At 46.0% G+C, this 14,947-nt stretch overlaps 1 protein-coding gene across 17 annotated transcripts in view; it reads left to right on the plus strand.

Moving 5' to 3' along the window:
• CDH23 (cadherin related 23) overlaps nucleotides 1-14,947 on the plus strand; it is a 524,046-nt gene that overhangs the window by 368,988 nt on the left and 140,111 nt on the right. The window contains exon 23 of one of the 17 annotated variants that reach the window (XR_010318120.1): nucleotides 7,259-8,086. The exons of 15 other annotated variants lie outside the window; for them this stretch is intronic. The gene's annotated coding sequence lies outside the window, so the exon portion shown is untranslated. Of the gene's footprint in view, nucleotides 1-7,258; nucleotides 8,087-14,947 lie in introns of those variants that run through there. One more of the 17 variants, XM_064269683.1, reaches the window with a different exon arrangement.

Below are 14,947 nucleotides of genomic sequence, written 5' to 3' on the forward strand. Positions count from 1 at the left end.
CCTTCAGGCTGTATCAAAGGGCATTTCTGGCAAGAAACCAAGGAACCAGGATATGGGGCTGGTTCAGCTTGTCAGCCACACTTCCCCTGAAGCCCTCAGCCTGTCCTCAGGACTCTGACCACCCCCTTGGGAGAGGACCCCTCAACTCCTGCCGAGGCACAGGCCCTGCCCTCAAAACACACAAACAGCTCTGTCCCAGTACCTTTCCTTCTGACTCTGCAGCTAGCTTCCCATGCCAGCTCCCCAACAGTTGGCCCCCAGGACTGCCCCAGTTGGGGGTTTGAGGTTCACTCCGGGAATTCTCTGGTACAGGATTTGCCTGGAGCACCCCTGTGCGGGCGTGTCGAGGAGCTTGTATGCAAGGAGTGAGCCTGTGCGGTCAGCACTGCCCCACTCAGTGGTGTGAGGAGGGTAGACGAGGCCAAAGCCAAGGGCATCCATAACGAAGACCAGCGTCCCAGGGAAGCTAAGGCCATCCAGGGTCGAGCACCCCCTTGTGGCGAGTTTCAGAGACCTCTTGAAGTACTCTGCTCTGGAATTCCCATTTGTGAGGCCCTCTCCCCTCCCACTTTGCCCCATTGGATCTCATTTGGGGAGGCTTGTTCCCAAATGTCTACCCCATTGCCACGTAGCCAGCCCTGTGGTGGACATGAACCCTAATAGCTCAGGGAGTCCATTTACCGAATCCCTGCCACATGCCAGGCACTGTGCTAAGGGCTTCTCCTGACCTCTCTCATCTTTATTATAGCCTCATGTGGCAGGTGGAGTATCACTCCCATTTCACTGTGGAGGAAACTGAAACGCAGAGTTTAAGGGATCGGCCCAAGGTTCCATGGCTAGTAGTGTCAGGACTCGAACCTAGGTCTCTCAGATTTTGAGACAAGGAATTGGAAACCACCCAGTCCAGCCCTTTTGCCTCTGCTGGCTCAGCAGTGCCCTGGCTGGTGGCCCAGATCCAGAATTCCAGTGGGGTGGGGGAAGGGATGGCATCCAGCTCTCCAGGAAGGCAGCCCCACCCTGAGGCCAAGCAACCATGCACAGGTGATGCCTGACCTCCCTACCACATCCCCCCATCAGCCATATCCAGGAGTGACAAGGTCCACCTGGATCTAGGTGAGAGATGATGTCAACCTAGAGGAAAGAGAGAGGGAAAGGGGTTGGCTGGCACGCCAGTCCTGCCTTCCCTTCTATGTGTTCAAGATCTTCTGAACAGGCTCCCCATCCCAGGCTCCCCTCCAGAGATTTCAGTAGAGTGGGATGGGGAAAAGGGACCTCAAATCTGTGATTTTCAAAAGCCCCTTGGGGGAGTGGGGGGATTCTTTCTAGCCACAGGCAGGTTGCATACCCCAACCCTGGGCCTTTTCCACAGGTTTCGCTAAGGCTCCGGGCCTGGGTGGCTGCTCTCTGCTGCCACCTAGTGGACACTTGGGTGCTAGCCCAGGACAACCTCCTCCCCTCTCAGTCCAGCATCCCAAGAGCTGCTAGGCTGGGTGCCCCCCTCTGAACAACTATCAGGTCCACTCTTACCTTTGCCTTACGTTTCTAGGAAATTTTTCCCAGAGGGAATTAAGGGTTATCTGATAGAAGTGGCTCTGGGAGAAAGTGGCCAAGTAGCCTTGCATGGAACACCAGCCAGGGGTGCCATCATGGAAGAGTCGGCCTGCAGGGCAGAGAGTAGGTCTGCTGGGTGAGGGCTCCACTAGGCCTTGGGCAATATGGAGCTCTGGTCCCCAGCGATCTTCTCGGGGTCTGCAGCTTCCTTACGTCTTTTTCTAAGCCATGAGCAGGCACAAACAGTGGGCCAGGGGCCTGTTGCCCAGTGCCTCCTCACTCTCCAGGAAACCTGAGCAAGCCTTCAGTGAATGCCTACTGTGTGCCAGGCCCCAGGCTAGGCAGGCTCAGGGTATAGGAGGCAGCAATCCAGCCCTGCCTCCAAGGAGCTGAGGGAGGAGTGAAGAGTAAGCCCATCCATCAGTACAGAGTGAGCAGGCCCTTCCTCCCCAGCACGGGATGGGCAAAGGGCCCGTGGTAGTGTTTGAGACCTGAAAAAAAAATGTGATGACTCAAAAATCCAAAAAGAAAATGGTAAGATTGAAATTAATACTTATGTTACACACCTACCAAATGTAATATAGCAACTTCAATAATTATGAAATTTAGTGTTTGTAAGCATTTCATGACACTCAAGGGCAAGTTGTAGGTTAGATTTTCTAGAATTGTCAAGAATTTTCAAGCATTCGCTCAAATTCCCAGTTATGTATTGCGATGGCCAGGAAATGAGAAATCAAGATGTCCATACACTGATTGAGTTTGTCATAGCCAAATAATTTCAAAAGGAGTAGTCAGATATGTCTTTATAGCCATAAATGTATATATACATATATATATAAAAAAAAATTTTTTTTAATACATATGGATATATCTGTATATATGTGGGTATATTTTAATACCTTTGAGAGGGGCCCTTTGAGGTCTTCTAAGGCCTTGCCTTGGCCCTCAGTGAGGTAGGGGCTGTGGCTGAGGCGTGAGGAAAGGGTGGGGAGGGCTGCCAGGTGACATCAAGGAGGAGGTGATACGTGGATGGGGCTGGCCCACCTCTCTTCCCACACCCACTGCACTCACCCCCACACTGGCCGCTCAACTTCCTGAACCCACCAAACTCTTTCCCACCTCCGAGTCTTTCACAAGCTACTCCCTCCCGCCGCGTTCCTTGTGCTCTTCTTTCTCTACTACCCAACGCCTTGCTCTTCTGGTGGCTGGCTCATTCTCTTCCTTCTGTCCCAGCTTAAAATGTCACCTCCTCAAAGAGGTCCTCCCTGACTACCCTACTTCAAGTAGCTCTGCCACCTCTGCATATTCTGTTTCCTTCAAAGCTGCTCCCACAGTCTGAGTTTGTTAAGTTACTTCTTTACTAAGAGGCACTATAGTTTGGGGATTAAGTGTGCAGGCTCTAGTACCAGAATGCCTGGGTTCTAATCCCAGCTATAGCACTTACCAGCTGTGTGATCTTGGGCAAATTGCTTAATCTCTGTGTACCCCAATGTTATCTTAGTAGGAGTCCTCACCCAATAGAGTTGTGAGCTAATGAGCCAATATACACAAAGCGCTGGCATATGGTGAGTGGCCGATAAATGGTGGCTGTTACCATGATCGTCACTGCCATCTTCCTCCCCCCCGGGCTTGTGTCTGTCTTGTCCACCGTTGAACCACTGTGCATAGCACCGTGCCAGGGACACAGTAGGTGTTCCAGATATTTGTGAATGAACCTTGTTGAAAGATTTGTTCAGCTGGGGAACATCTACCTTTTCCTCCTCTCCGCATCTCACCTGCCCTCCCCGTACGCCAGGTCAGGGTTGGGTCTTTCTTGACAGAGGGAGCCTAGGGGATGTAGCCCACGACTTTCCCAGGCGTGCCCTTAGAAGTGACCCCATCTCCATCCCCCTGGACTCTGAGGCCCTGGAGTAATACCAGGGAGTTTTCAGAACTGTGTGTAGATGGAGGAGCCCTGGTGGTACAGTGATTAAGAGCTTGGCTGCTAACCAAAAGGTCGACAATTTGAATCTCCCTTTATCCACTCCCTGGAAACCCTATGGAGCAGTTCTACTCTGTCCTATAGGGTCGCTGTGAGTCAGACTTAACCTGATAGCAACAGGTTTGGGTTTTTTGGTGCAGACCAAGGAGCCCTGGTGGCATAGTGGTTAAAGCGTTTAACTGCCAACTGAAAGGTCAGCGGTTCAAAACTACCAGCAGCTCTGCAGGAGGAAGATGTGGCAGTCTGCTTCCATAAAGATTCTTGGAAACCCTCTGGGGTCACTATGAGTCAGAATCGACTTGACGGCAGTGGGTTTGGGTTGGGGTGCGTAGACCAGCGTGTGCCCACGTGTGCCTGAATCTGGAGCATTCGGAGTTGGTGTGCGGATGGGCGTCTCGTGCTGTGGGCCAAGACCACGGACATTTCCCCCCAGTAATGCCCGTGTGCTGCATATGGGGCGAAATCTGTTTGCAAGTGAGATTTGGGCCCAATTTTCCCTCCCAGCTCCTGCAAACTCCTACAAGGACCTGGCTGATAGGCATTGATTTAGAGCCTTTCAAAGCCCTCCAGAAAAATAAAGGAGAGGGGAGATGGAGAGAATTATTCCCCATCAGGCCAGGAGAAAAATGACGAGCGTGAAATGGGAAATAAATGAGGGGAAAGTGGTGAGATTCTATGGAATCGCCCAGCAGGGAGGGAGGGTGCAGGAGGGGTCACAGCCCCACCCTCTCTGTGCCCCTACCTCACCCCCTGACCAGGGAGTGGGCTGAGAGGCCAGAAGTCAGGCGCCCCCCAACCAGGGCACCATCTGGTACTAAGGGTAAGGAAAGGGGACAGAAGAGAAGAGCAGACCCCCCCTACCCCATATGAAATTGATCTCAGCACTTTCACCAACAGGCTGCTGGCCTTGGACAGGTCATTTAACTGCTTTGCACCTCAGTTTCCCCACCTCTCCTCTAACTGTAGAGAGAAGCATTGTTGAAATTCAAGGGGTGCTGGTCTCCTTTGTTCATCAGCAGAGTGACTTTGCTGTAATTATGCCTTGAGCTCCTAGAAGCCCTGTACCTTGTTTTCAGAACAGGGGTCACTGGGCCCCCTTTGTGGAGGTTGGGGGAACTGAGGCAACGTGCCATAGTGCAGTGAGGGTACCTGGTGCAGCCAGGCCAGGAAGGTGGCGGAGAGCGCAGCTAAGAGGCGGTCCCCCACCTCTCTGAAGCAGGAGGGGGCTGGGGGCAGCTCAGGGTTCAGTCCCTGCATCAGCCTCTCTCCCTGGCCTCTTCAGGGCCCAGGGGCAGATGGGAGTCCTTGGCCAGGGCAGCCCATCTGTCTGTTCTGGTCTGGTGGCCCCAGAGACACCTCCGGCTGGGGATTAAGCCAGAAAAGGGACAGATTCTGCTGCCAAAGCACAAAAGGCCCCACATCAAGTAAGATGAAAGAGCTGACGAGGCCAGGCTGTCATCACCAAGTGTCCTGGAGTTAAGAATGATACTGTCCTGGTGCAGCCCCAGGGACTGCAGTCACCCCCTCCCATTGATCTTGTCCACCTCTGGTCCACAGTCGCCTCTGCAGCACGGGGTGGGAGGCCAGCTGAGGGTTGGTGTCTCTGCTGTCCTGGGACTTGAGGGACCCCTACGTGGTACCTGGGTCTTGGCTCTAAAGCTGGTGCTAGGTAAGCTGGAGTCTGGCCCTTGCCTCTCAGGCCCCTGCTTCTCCCTGTGGAGAGCAGGGCAGGAGGAGTTCCCTGCAGAGCAGGGGTCAGTGGGCACAGGGGACCTGGGAGAGAATAAGGACACCTCACAGCCCTCAGATGGGCCTTTTCCTTCTATTTACAACCTGACTCTGCAGTGTCTGGGAGCCTAGGGGACAGGGAGCTGTGGAGTTGGGGCAGCACTGAGCATTGATCCGTTTGTGGATGGGGGCTTATGAGTGAGGAGCCAGGGGGTGGGCTGGAGCGTTAACGGCCAGAGTTTCTGGGCCCCCAGTCCTGAGACCCTCTCAGAGAGGCTCAACCTTCCCCCTCCTTGAACCCACCCCACCCCAACCCTGTAACTGCCCCAGCTCCAGGGGGCCCACCCACTCTCGAAACTGGGGCCCAGCCCTTGGCTTCCTCCCCATGCCCTGTCATCCTTGCTGTCACAGAGGCCTAATTCTTTTGCAAATCAACTTACAATCAAAAAGCTCCAAAGGAAATTCTAACTCAAAAACAAAGACCAGGCTTGCTGGCCTGACAGAGACTGGAGAAACCCTGAGAGTATGGCCCCTGACACCCTTTCAGCTCAGTAATGAGGCCACTCCTGAGGTTTACCCTTCAGCCAAAGATCGAACAGGCCCATGGAGCAAAACAAGACTAAAGGGGCATACCAGCCTTGGGGTGGGGACTGAAAGGTAGGAGGGAACAGGAAAGCTGGTAATAGGGAACCCAGGGTTGAGAAGGGAGAGTGTTGACATGTCGAGGGTTGTTAACCAATGTCATACAACAACGTGTGTACTAACTGTTTGATGAGAAACTAGTTTGTTCTGTAAACCTTCATCTAAAGTTCAGTAAAAATAAATAAACAAATAAAAAGCTCCAAAGGAAGGAGAAGAGATTTGACCAAGAGGAACCAGCTTCCAAAGCCCAGGATTTAAAATCCTACCAAAGAATAACAGGTGTTGGCGAGGGTGCAGAGAAACTGGAGCCCTCACGCACAGCCTGTGGGAATGTAAAATGTGCAGCCGCTGTGGAAAACGTTCCGGCAGTTCCTCAAAAAGTTAAACATGGAACTACCTAATGACCCAGCATTTCCACTCCTGGGCATATATCCCAAAAGACTTGAAGCAGGGACCCAAAGAGATACTTGTCCACCAATGTTCATTGCAGCATTATTTACAATAGTCAAAAGGTGGAAACAACCCAAGTGTCCATCAGCAGATGAATGGATCAACAAAATGTGCTACATACATGCAATGGACTATTATTCAGTCATAAAGAGAAATGAAGTCCTGATACATGCTACAAAAAAAAACCCAAACCCATTGCCATTGAGTCAATTCCAAGTCATACTGACCCTACAGGACAGAGTAGAACTGCCCCATAGAGTTCCCAAGGAGCACCTGTGGATTTGAACTGCCGACCTTTTGGTTAGCAACCGTAGTACTTAACAAGTAAGCCATGAGGGTTTCCAATCCATGCTACAGCATGGATAAACCTTGAGAACATTACGCTGAGTGAAATAAGCCAGACGCAAAAGGACAAATATTGTATGATCCACTTGTGCGAAATATCTAGAATAAGGAAATTCATCGAGATAGAAAGTAAATTAGGGATCACCAGGGGCTGGGGGAAGAGGGAATGGGGAGTCATTGCTTAATGGGTACAGAGTTTTTCTTTGAGGAGATGAAAAATGTTTTGGAAATAGATAGTGATAGTCACACAGGTCCCTTAGTGGTGCAAATGGTTTGTGCACAGCTGCTAACCAAAAGGCTGGGGACTCAAGCCCACCCAGCAGCACTGAGGAAGAAAGGCCTGGCAATCTACTTTTGTAAGATTACAACCATTGAAAACCCTACAGAGCCTGGTTCTAATCTGAAACACGTGGGGTTGCTACACTCAAGGGCAACAGGTTTGAGGTTTTTTTTTTTTTTTAAAGTTCACACAACATTGTGAACGTAATTAAATGTCACTGAATTATACACTTAAAAATGGTTAAAATGGTAAATTCTATGTTATATATATTTTGTTGTTAGATGCTGTCGCGTCAATTCTGACTCATAGCAGCCCTGTGTACAAACACTGCCCAGTCCTGTGCTGTCTGAGCCTGGGTTCTCCAGAGAAACGAAACCAGTGAAGCAGAGAGAGAGAGAGATTTATCTCAAGGAAATGGTTCATGTGGTTGTTGCAGAGGCTGGCAAGCCCCAAGTCCATGGATCAGGCGTCAGACTGGAAGCTTCTCCTGACTCTCGTAGCTACAGGGTTCTGACAAACCAAAGATCAACGGGTCAGACAGCAGGCTGCTGGCTCAAGGGCTGAGACTGATGAATCCCAGGATCAGCAGATAAGCTCCTAACTCAAGTCCCGAGAACCGGAGGTCAGATAATGATGAACCAGATGCAGGATCCAGAGCGAGAGCCTTGCTGGAACATCCATTTATATACTGGAGGCAGGCCACACCCCAAGGAAACTCCCTTTTTTAAACAATGGCTGCTTATAGCAGATCTCATCATGAAGTTGATTACATCGTTACATAACTGCCAAACTATATCACAACTGCCAAACCACTGAGAATCATGGCCCAGCCAAGTTGACACACAACCTTAACCATCACACGTACCATCCTCACAATTGTTGCTGTATTTGACCCCATTGTTGCAGCCACTATGTCAGTCCATCTCGTTGAGAGTCGTCTTCTTTTTTGCTGACCCTGTACTTCACCAAGCATGATGTCCTTCTCCAGGGACTGGGCTCTCCTGATAACATGTCCAAAGTACGTGAGATGAATTCTCACCATCTTCACTTCTAAGGAGCATTCTGGCTGTACTTCTTCCAAGACCTGTTCATACTTCTGGCAGTCCACGGTATAGTCAATATTCTTTGCCAACACCGTAATTCAAATACGTTAATTCTTCTTTGGTCTTCCTTATTCATTGTCCAGCTTTCACATGCATATGAGGTCATTGAAAATACCATGCTTGGGTGAGGCACACCTTAGCCCTCAAAATGACGTCTTAGCTTTTTAACACTTTAAAGATGTCTTTTGCAGCAGATTTGCCTGATGCAATACGTCATTTGATTTCTTTTTCTGTTTTTTCATTGTGCTTTAAGTGTAAGTTTACAATTCAAGTCAGTTTCTCGTACAAAAACTTACACACACGTTGTTATATGACACTAGTTGCTCTCCCTATGATGTGACAGCACGCTCCTCCTCTCCACCCTGTATTTCCCCATGTCCATTCAACTGCTCCTGTCCCCGTCTGCCTTCTCATCTTGCCCCGGACAGGAGCTGCCCATTTAGTCTCATGTGTCTACTTGAGCGAAGAAGCACATTCCTTACCAGTATCATTTTATGTCTTATAGTCCAGTCTAATCTTTGAAGAGTTGGCTTCAGGAATGGTTTTAGTTTTGGGCTAACAGAGTCTATCTAGGAGCCATGTCTTCTGGGATCCTTCCAGTCTCAGTCAGACCATTAAGTCTGGTCTTTTTACTAGAATTTGAGTTTTGCACCCCACTTTTCTCCTGCTCCATCAGAGACTGTTGTGTTCCCTGTCAGGGTGGTCATTGGCGGTAGCCAGGCACTATTTAGTTCTTCTGGTCTGAGGCTGATGGAGTCTCTGGTTTATGTGGCTCTTTCTGTCTCTTATCTTCCTTGTGTCTTTGGTGTTCTTCATTCTCCTTTGCTCCAGGTGAGTTGGGACCAATTGATGCATCTTAGATCGCCGCTTACCAGCTTTGAAAACCCCAGATGCCACTCGCCAAAGTGGGATACAAAACATTTTCTTAATAAACTTTGTTATGCCAGTTGATCTAGATGCCCCTGAAACCATGGTTCCCAGACCTCCACACCTACAAAGTGTTTGGTTGTGTTTAGGAAACTTCTTAGCTTTTGGTTTAGTCCAGTTGTGCTGACTTCCCCATTTTTGTGTGTTCCCTTCACCTAAGATAATTCTTGCCTACTATCTAGTTAGTGAATACCCCCTCCCTCTCTCCTTTAAACCTTTTCTTGATTTCTTATAATAGAGGTCTCGCACAATATTTGTTCTTTTGTGACTAATTTCACTCAGCATAATGCCTTCCAGATTCATCCATGTATGAGATGTTTCACGGATTTGTTGTTGTTCTTCATCGTTGCATAGTATTCTGTTGTATGAATATACCATAATTTGTTTATCCATTCATCATTGATGGGCACCTAGGTTGTTTCCATCTTTTTGCTGTTGTAAACAGTGCTGCAGTGAACATGGGTGTGCATATATCTATTCATGTGAGGGCTCTTATTTTTTTAGGATATGTAACAAGGAGTAGGATTCCTGGATCGTATGGTAATTCCATTGCTAGCTTTTTAAGGAAGCGCCAAATTGATTTCCAAAGTGGTTGTACCATTTTACATTCCCACCAGCAGTGTATAAGTAAGTGTTCCAGTCTCTCTACAACCTCTCTGACATTTACTGCTTTGGGTTTTTTGGATTAGTGCCAGCCTTGTTGGGGCGAGGTGGTATCTCATTGTAGTTTTGATTTGCACTTCCCTAATGGCTAATGATGGTGAGCATTTCATCATGTATCTGTTAGCTGCCTTCTTCTTTGGTGAAGTGCCTGTTCCTATCCCATTTTTTAATTGGGTTATTTCTCTTTTTGTTGTTGAGGTTTTGCAGTAGATTTTAGATATTAGATGCTGATCAGATCTGTCATGGCCAAAATTTTTTTCTCAGTCTGTAGGTTGTCTTTTTACTCTTTTGGTGAAGTCTTTGGATGAGCATAAGTGTTTGATTTAGGAGCTCCCAGTTATCTAGTTTTCTTTTTTGGTGTTTGTGCATTGTTAGTAGTGATTTGTATACTGTTTATGCCATGTATTAGGGCTCCTAGCATTGTCCCTATTTTTTCTTCCATGATCTTTATCGTTTTAGATTTTATGTTTAGGTCTTTGATCCATTTTGAGTTCGTTTTTGTGCATGCTGTGAGGTATGGGTCTTGTTTCCTTTTTTTGCAGATGGATATCCAGTTATGCCAGTGCCGTTTGTTAAAGACTGTCTTTTCCCCAGTTGACAGACTTTGGGCCTTCATCAAATATCAGCTGCTCATAAATGGATGAATTTACGCTTGGACTCTCAATTCTGCTCCACTGGTCTATGTATCTGTTGTTGTACCAGTACCAGGCTGTTTTGACTACCAGCAGTATAATAGGCTCTAAAATCAGGTAGTGTGAGGCCTTCCACTTTGTTCTTTTTCAGTAATGCTTTACTTATCTGGGTCTCTTCCCTTTCCATATGAAGTTGGTGGTTTGCTTCTCCAATGCATTAAAAAATGTCCTTGGAATTTGGATCGAGATTGCATTGTATCTATTGATTGCTTTGGGTGGAATAGACATTTTCACAATGTTGAGTCTTCCTATCCACAAGCAAGGTATATTTTCCATTTGCATAGGTTTCTTTTGGTTTCTTGCAGTAGTGTCTTGTAGTCTTCTTTGTATAATAGATCTTTTATGTCTCTGGTTAGGTTTATTCCTAAGTATTTTATCTTGTTGGGGGCTATAGTAAATGGTATTGGATTTGGTGATTTCCTCTTCGAAGTTCTCTTTGTTGGTGTAGAGGAATCCAACTGATTTTTGTATGTTTATCTTGTATCCTGATACTTTACTGAACTCCTCTATTAGTTCCAGTAGTTTTCTTGTGGATTCTTTAGGGTTTTCTGTGTATGAGATCATATCATCTGCAAATAAAGATACTTTTACTTCTTCCTTACCAATTTAGATGCCCTTTTATTTCTTTTTCTAGCGTGATTGCTTTGGCTAGGACCTCCAGCACAATGTTGAATGTTGTTGTTGTTGTTAGATGCTATCCAGTCGGATCCAACTCATAACCACTTTTTGTACCACAGAACGAAACACTGCCCCGTCCTGTGTCATGCTCACAATCATTGTTACGCTTGAGCCCATTGTTGAAGCCGCTGTGTCGATCCATTTTGGTGCGAGTCTTCCTCTTTTTTACTGATCATCTACTTTACCAAACATCATGTCCTTCTCCAGGGACTGATCCTTCCTGACAACATGTCCAAAGTATGTAAAATACGGTCTCACCATCCTTGCTGCTCAGGAGCATTCTGGTTGTGCTTCTTCAAAGACAGATTTGTTCGTCCTTTTGGTAGTCCATAGTATATTCAATATTCTTTGCCCACACCACAATTCAAAGGCGTCAATTCTCCGGCCTTCCTCATTCATCGTCTGGTTTTCGCATGCATATGATGCGATTGAAAATACCGTGGCTTGGGTCAGGCACACCGTAGTCTTCAAGGTGACATCTTTGCTTTTCAACACTTTAAAGGGGTCTTTTGCAGCAGATTTGCCCAATGCAATGCATCCTTTGATTTCTTGACTGCTGCTTCCATTGGTGTTGATTGTGGATCCAAGTAAAATGAAATCCTTGACAGCTTCAATCTTCTCTCCATTTATCATGATGTTGCTTATTGGTCCAGTTGTGAGGATTTTTGTTTTCTTTATGTTGACGTATAATCCATAACTATGGTCTTTGATCTTCATCAGTAAGTGCTTCAAGTCCTCTTCACTTTCAGCAAGCAAGGTAGTGTCATCTGCATAACGCAGGTTGTTAATGAGTTTTCCTCCAATCCTGATGCCCCTTTCTTCTTCATGTAGTCCAGCTTCTCAGATTATTTGCTCAGCATACAGATCGAATAGGTATGGTGAAAGGATATGACCCTGACGCACACCTTTCCTGACTTCAGACCACGTAGTATCTCCTTGTTCTGTCTGAACAACTGCCTCTTGTTCTATGTACAGGTTCCTCAAGAGCACAATTAAGTGTTCTGGAATTCCTGTTCTTCAAAATGTTATCCATAATTTGTTATGATCCACAAAGTCTAATGCCTTTGCATAGTCAATAAAACACATGTAAACATCTTTCTGGTATTCTCTGCTTTCACCCAGGATCCATCTGACATCAGCAATGATATCCCTGGTTCCACATCCTCTTCTGAATCTGGCCTGAATTTCTAGCAGTTTCCTGTTAATATACTGCTGCAACCACTTTTGAATGATCTTCAGCACAATTTTACTTGTCTGTGATATTGTTGGAAACCCTGGTGGTATAGTGGTTAAGCGTAACAGCTGCTAACCAAGAGTTCAGCAGTTTGAATCTAGCAGGTACTCCTTGGAAACTCTACGGAGCAGTTCTACTCTGTTCTCTAAGGGTCGTTATGAGTCGGAATCGACTCGACGGCAGTGGGTTTGGTTTGGTTTTTTGGTGATATTGTTTCGTAATTTCCATATTCAGTTGGATCACCTTTCTTGGGAATAGGCATACATATGAATCTCTTCCAGTCAATTGGCCAGATAGCTGTCTTCCAAATTTCTTGGCATAGACAAGTGAGCACTTCCAGCACTGCATCCATTTGTTGAAACATCTCAATTGATATCCTGTCCATTCCTGGAGCCTTGTTTTTCGCCAGTGCCTTCAGTGCAGCTTGGACCCCTTCCTTCAGTACTATTGGTTCCTGATCATATGCTACCTCTTGAAATGGTTGAACATCGACCAGTTCTTTTTGGTATAATGACTCCGTGTATTCCTTCCCTCTTCTTTTGATGCTCCCTGCATCATTTAATATTTTCCCCATAGAATCCTATTGCAACTCAAGACTTGAATTTTTTCTTCAATTCTTTCAGCTTGAGAAATCCTGAGCGTGTTCTTCCCTTTTGCTTTTCTATCTCCAGCTCCTTGCAGATGTCATTATAATATTGTACTTTGTCTTCTCAAGATGCCCTTTGAAATCTTCTCTTCAGTTCTTTTCCATCATCATTTCTTAACTTTTGCTTCAGCAGCTCAACGTTCAAGAGCAAGTTTCAGTCTCTTCTGACACCCGTTTTGGCCTTTTCTTTCTTTCCTGTGTTTTTAATGACCTCTTGCTTTCTTCATGTGTGATGTCCTTGATGTCATTCCACAACTCATCTGGTCTTCGGTCATTAGTGTTCAACACGTCTAATCTATTCTTGAAATGGTCTCTAAATTCAGGTGGGATGTACTCAAGGTTGTACTTTGGCTCTCATGGACTTGTTCTAATTTTCTTCAGTTTCAACTTGAACTTGCATAAGAGCAGGTGATGGTCTGTTCTGCAGTCAGCCCCTGTCCTTGTTCTGACTGATTATATCGAGCTTTTCTATTGTCTCTTTCCACAGATGTAGTCGATTTGATTCCTGTGTATTTCATCTGGCGAGATCCATGTGTATAGTTGCTGTTTATGTTGGCAAAAAAAGGTATTTGCGATGAAGAAGTCGTTCATCTTGCAAAATTCTATCATGTGATCTCCCACATGGTGTCTATCACCAAGGCCATATTTTCCAACTACCGATCCTTCTTCTTTGTTTCCAATGTTCACATTCCAATCACCAGTAATTATCAATGCATCCTGATTGCATGTTTAATCAATTTCAGACTGCAGAAACTGGTAAAAATCTTAAATTTGTGGTTGGTGCATAAATTTGAATAATAATCACATTAACTGGTCTTCCTTGTAGGCATATGGATATTTTCCTATCACTGACAGCATTGTACTTCAGGATAGGTCTTGAAATGTTCTTTTTGGCGATGAATGCAACACCGTTCCTCTTCAAGTTGTCATTCCTTGCATAGTAGACCATCTGATTGTCCGATTCAAAATGGCCAACACCAGTCCACTTCAGCTCACTAATGCCTAGCATATCAATGTTTATGTGTTCCATTTCATTTTTGATGATTTCCAATTTTCCTAGATTCATGCTTCATACATACCAGGTTCTGATTATTAATGGATGTTTGCAGCTGTTTCTTCTCATTTTGAGTCATGCCACATCAGCAAATCAAGGTCCCGAAAGCTTGACTCCATCCACATCATTAAGGTCGACTCTACTTTGAGGGGGCAGCTCTTCCCTAGTCATCTTTTGAGTGCCTTCCAACCTGGGGGGCTCATCTTCCAGCACTATATCAGACAGTGTTCTGCTACTATTCATAAGGTTTTCACTGGCTAATGCTTTTCAGAAGTGGACTGCCGGGTCCTTCTTCCTAGTTTGTCTTAGTCTGGAAGCTCAGCTGAAACCTGTCTGCCATGGGTGACCCTGCTGGTATCCCAATACTGGTGGCATAGCTTCTAGCATCACAGCAATGCACAAGCCCCTACGGTACGACAAACTGACAGACACATGGGGGAATGTTGACTAACAGTGGTGATAAAGGGCATCTTGTCTGGTTCCTGCTCTCAAGGGGAATGCTTTCAGACTCTCTGCTTTTAGAATGATGTTGGCTGTTGGCTTTGTATAAATGTGGTTTATTATGTTGAGGAATTTCCCTTCTGTTCCTATTTTGCTGAGAGTTTCTATTGTGAATGAGTGTTGGACATTGTCAAATGCCTTTTCTGCATCAGTTGATAAGATCATGTAGTTCTTGTCCTTTGTTTTATTTATGTGATGGATTACGTTGATTGTTTTTCTAATATTGAACCATCCCTGCATACCTGGTATGAATCTCACTTGGTCATGGTGAATTATTTTTTTTTGATATGTTGTTGAATTCTATTGGCTAGAATTTTGTTGAGGATTTTTGCATCTAAGTTCATGAGGGATATTTGTCTGTAATTTTCTTTTTTTGTGATCTCTTTACCTGGTTTTGGTACCAGGGCAATGCTGGCCTCATAGAATGAATTTGGGAGTATTCCATCGTTTTCTATGCTCTGAAATACCTGAA

This window comes from Loxodonta africana, chromosome 16, assembly GCF_030014295.1.
Source record: "Loxodonta africana isolate mLoxAfr1 chromosome 16, mLoxAfr1.hap2, whole genome shotgun sequence".
Lineage (NCBI taxonomy): Eukaryota > Metazoa > Chordata > Mammalia > Proboscidea > Elephantidae > Loxodonta > Loxodonta africana.